At 39.5% G+C, this 5,115-nt stretch overlaps 1 protein-coding gene across 1 annotated transcript in view; it reads right to left on the bottom strand.

Moving 5' to 3' along the window:
• Kcns3 (potassium voltage-gated channel modifier subfamily S member 3) overlaps positions 1 to 5,115 on the bottom strand; it is a 48,138-nt gene that overhangs the window by 14,823 nt on the left and 28,200 nt on the right. The gene's annotated exons all lie outside the window — the stretch shown is intronic.

The following is a 5,115-nucleotide window of genomic DNA, read 5'->3' as shown; positions in this document are numbered from 1 at the left end:
AAAAGGAGTGCGTGGTGCTGGGAGTGGGTGCAGCCTACATGGCCTAAGACAGGGCTCTCACCCTCCTTTCACCCACATCAGAGTCCCTTGACGTTGCCCATCGTCGACAGCCTAAAGCCTTCGACCATCGATGTGACTCGTCTCACATCAGTGTTTTGGGGTTGTGAACTTGTCTAAGACCCCCCATAATTAGACATCCAAATTCAAAACTCACATAGTTGAGATTGAACATAAGACGCCTTCTCTAACTAAACAGAGAAGGGGGAGATGCCAGAAGCCAGGATCCTCGCCCTTACCCTTACCCCCTACCTTTCCCCACCTGCACAATGTCCTCTGAAGCTTGGCAACTGCAAGATCCTGCTTAGCAACTGCAGATAGACTCAAAGCAGAGTACCATGTCTTCTTAAGCATAACTGTTTTTTTTAAAGAATTCTCTCCCTCAAAAGCATAGGAAAATAGAAAAGCTAAGGCCTAGTTCTTCTCAAGTCAGAAAATGAAGATTGCACTTGAAATGAATAAAACAGAAAATATGAATAGGGATACAGAAATTTCGGAAGGCCAAAAACTGGACAATTTTTTTAAAATCAATAAAGTTGATCAATCTTCAGCCACATTAACCAAGAACGAATGGAAGAAACTCCAGTTAGCAAAATCAGCAGTCGAAGAGGCCATGTCATGGAAGTGGGAAGGAAGAATTGTAGGCGCATTCTGTGAACAAATTTATACCCTCACATTAGATAACCTATAGCATAAAGTAGCCAAATTGCTAGAAATATCCAACTGACAGATGATGCAAGATGAGAATGAGAATCTTAGTGAATTTTCAAGATATTTAATTTACAACTTAAAAACTCTCTGCATAGAAAAGTCAAGATCAACAGCTCCACTGAGAAGCCACCACTCCTTTCCTTTATCTTTAGATGACAGATAAATGTAGCTACTACCTCTCATCAAAAAAGCCTTTGTTGATGCAAATAGAGACGACCAAAGAAAAGCACAACCGGACACAATGCAAAGAACCACAAATCATGGGCAGTCCAGCCCCAAAACATTACACTCCTGTGTCTATGACTGGGAGAATACTGTGGAAGGAGGGGTAAAAAGATTGTAAGAGCCAGAATCCTGGGAGGGCTGCTGTAGGAGTCTCTCCTAGAAATGGCTCCATAAACAAGACTGGAACACTGGTAAAATCAATGGGCATGCTAACATGGAAAGGGGAAAGTTTTATGAGATCCTTCCCCTAGACAAAGAGCTACAGGCAACTAGTGACTGCTGGGAGAAGGGTTATCCTCCCCCAGGGATGATCCCTTTGTTGGTTATCCAATAAGAGTGGTCAGTCTTGAAACTATATACACACCAAGAATAAAAACAGATTCAGAAGGCTATGTGTGTGTGTGTGTGTTTATATACATATACACAAACACAGACACAGACACATACATATACATCTGTATGTTATATAACAATTATCAAAGAAAAGAGGCTATAAACTTGAGAGTGGCAGGGGAAACAGAGGAGAGATTCAAAGTGGGAACTAATGGGAGGAAAAGGAAGGGGCAAAGTGATGTAAATCTATCTCAATTAAAAAACTTTTAAAGACCTGGACAATGGTTATCAGTGGCTGCCAGATAACAATGGGGAATTTCCTAGCACACAGATCAGAGTTATATCATCTGTCTCCTTAGTAATGCCCAATGTAACAAAAGAGAGACACAAGGCAAAACATCTCCTGACGGCAGTATAAAAACAATCCTACAGACCTAAATTGACTGGGGCTGGACTAAATCTAATGCTGAATAAAAGTATAATAAGAGATTTCAGAGGAACATGTTCAATGACATCAAAAGGGATGCTAGCAGCAGAATTGAAGCTATAGGAAACCACACAGAAAAAATGACATAGATCATTAAGAGACACAGAAAACAGAAGCAGGCTATCGGTTTTATGTGGATCTTGATTCTAACAAATCAAGTGCATATCATTTCATTACTTGTATTATATCCACATTACATATATATATATATTTATATGTATATTTATATATGAAGGAATATAAAATAACAATTAGATGTGTGATAAGACTATTAATTTTTCAATTCTTAATATTCTAATTTGAAATATACACTAAAATATTTATAGATAATATTATATAGCATTTGGGATTGGTTTCTTTTGTTTTGTTGTTGTTGTTGTTGTTGTTTTTTCGAGACAGGGTTTCTCTGTTTAGCCCTGGCTGTCCTGGAACTCTCTCTGTAGACCAGGCTGGCCTCAAACTCAGAAATCCGCCTGCCTCTCCCTCCCAAGTGCTGGGATTAAAGGCGTGCGCCACCACCGCCCAGCGGGATTGATTTCTAAAACCAGATGTGGAAGACAATAACATTGCTCATACAAATTGGCCATTTGCTAGTTACTGTCAGAAATGGGAACTGGCTACACGGGAATTTAATGCATCATTCTACATTTGTATATATTAAAATCTCCACCAATAATGACTTAGGAAACCAAACATAAGGGGTCACACCTGCAATCCTAGCACTCGGGAGACTAAGGCAGAAATACTGCAAGATCAAGGCCAGCTAGGGCCACATAGCAAGACTCTTTGAGAAAATTTTACTGAACACATGTTTGAGGCAACCCACTGTAGTAAGTGATTTTTTTAATGCTATATTTCAACCTTTTATGCACTGAAATTGACACGGTACCTGGACACCAGTGAGCAATTGAAAAGCATAACAAAAAAATGATTTCCTTCATTTAACTAAACAAAGAGATCCCACTGTGACCCTATGCTGGTCATTATTGACTGTCAATCTAACAGGCTTTTGAATCGCTAAAGGGGCAAGCCTCTGAGTATATTCATGGAGAAGTTTCTGGATGTGGTTCATTGGGAAGACATGCCTAAAAACGGGTGGTACCATTCCATGGACTAGAGATCAGGACTGTATAAAAAGAATATAGACAGATAAGCCCCAGGATTGACCTCACTCTGCTTCCTGACAGCTGGCACACTATGAGCAGACACCCCACACCCCTGCCACCATGCTACCCACACCATGATACACCATACTTCAAGCCATGGGCCAGACTAAATATGTCCTTCTTTACATTGCTTTTGTCGGCTATTTTATTGCAGCCATGAGCAAAGTAGCTCACAAAGTCCCCTAATTCAAGCGGAACTATTGAGGCAACCAGCAAGAGGAAAGGCAAGGTCTCAGAAAACCTGACATTGTCTCTTCTCAAGTACAGACCTTGAGTCAGGAGACTCTTCAAAGGTAGGATGAGTTGGTACCCCACCTTGAAGATCAAATAACAAGTGAAAAACAAAACAAAAAACAAAAACCTTAAGAACATTAAAACTTTACCAAGAGATTAATATAATAATTGCCCTTCCCCTCTCTGGCCCTGTTTCCGTCTTTATTCTTTCTCCTCTGACTAGTACAATTATGTATATCAGAGTTGTTCTAGTTCCTGCTTTGTGAGTTTGTGAGTTCTCAAGGACAGACCTAAAGCCGACACATAGAGCATAGGTTACTTCATAAAGCCTTCTGGATTTGAGTGTTTGTCCCAGTCACAGTGTGTCTGGCTGCCCCTCTCTGGAACCCCAGGGATTTCTGGACTGTTATACAGTTTATCTCAAGCAGTGTGTGTTCAGGGTTAGTAAGCCAAATAGCCAGGAAGCTGTCCCATTTATAAAATGGGTGAGTATCATACACAATGCGTTCTCACCGAGGAAGATGTAGGCTTGACCACAAGAGGGGCTACTAATACTGTGTACACAGTTCATCTCTCGTCCACTTGAGCCATGTTTGCTTTATTTGTATAGTTGGGTTTTTTTTAATTTTACAAATTGTATTATAAAAACAATTTGCAAATAAATTAAAAACATCACACACCAAGATTAGCCAGACTCAAAATCTATACAGCTCAAAGAAACTTCCATACAATTAGAACAGGTTTGAAAACGGAAGCTGTGGATCTTCATATTAAATTTTACCCTTTCAGTGTTAAATATATTTTATGCTCTTGTCCACCCCACAAAACCAAAAACTCTATAACAGAGTCAGAACTAGCAAAACAGGTAAGTTAATATACCCTTTCATAATTGTGCCCATTACCTCACCCGCTAATGTTTTGCCTTTCTTGGTCTTTTCTTCATGTTACCTTGTATACACACATGTGCATCTCCTTATGTATATCCATAAATTATCGCCTAGATTCGGCATATGAGGGACAAGCACTTTTCCCCTGAGCCATGTTTCATGGACGGGTGCTCATATAGATGTGTGTTACAGTAGTTCTGGTACTCAGGGGAAGGAGTTTTGGAGAATTTGGTGTACTGGATCAAGTTCATAGTACCCTCCTCCTGAACTTTCCTGCTCTGCTCACCTTCTCCAACAGCCCTTCCTGTCCACTTTATGCTGACATTTGTCACACAGTAGTACTCCTGTACTTGATCCTTACTCTGCACAAAAGTCAAATGTCTAACTCATCCATAGGATTCATCCATCCTCTCTACAGCTATAGACTCTTTTGATAATTACTTGTCCTCGTCTGCTAAAAGACACTGTTTTTGAATTTAAAAAGCTATTGCCATTTGTCAAAAAAAATCATATATATCATAAAAAATATTTATCATATATATAAAATATATCATATATATCATATACATATACATATATATATCAGGAGAAAGATATAGATAAGATTCAGTGACTCCAATGGCCAAACAATAAAGTCAAGGAAATAAAGGGACAGTTGGACTGTAAAGTCATCTCCCCAATCCAACAAGGAGCGACTACAGAGCACTTCAATGCTTTGGGGGATTAAAGGATAGACTTAACAATGTTTGTGGAAAAATGAAACTGATTTGTGTGAAGTATATCTGGGATGACCCACTGGACTTTAAACATTCATTATACGACTCCACCGAAATGTGCTTCTGGCTACACTATAACCTAAGCCAATCTTCTGACAGTTCCAGTTTGGTGGCATCCATATTAAGCTAGACAAAAAAGGACTCTTACTGAAAGAGCAGCAGTGTTGCTTCTTTAAGTATGAACAGTAAATGAGGAAAGGAAAGGAAAGGAAAGGAAAGGAAAGGAAAGGAAAGGAAAG

This window comes from Grammomys surdaster, unplaced genomic scaffold (assembly GCF_004785775.1).
Source record: "Grammomys surdaster isolate TR1022 unplaced genomic scaffold, NIH_TR_1.0 212, whole genome shotgun sequence".
Lineage (NCBI taxonomy): Eukaryota > Metazoa > Chordata > Mammalia > Rodentia > Muridae > Grammomys > Grammomys surdaster.
This window is presented reverse-complemented; position numbering and strand designations above follow the sequence as displayed.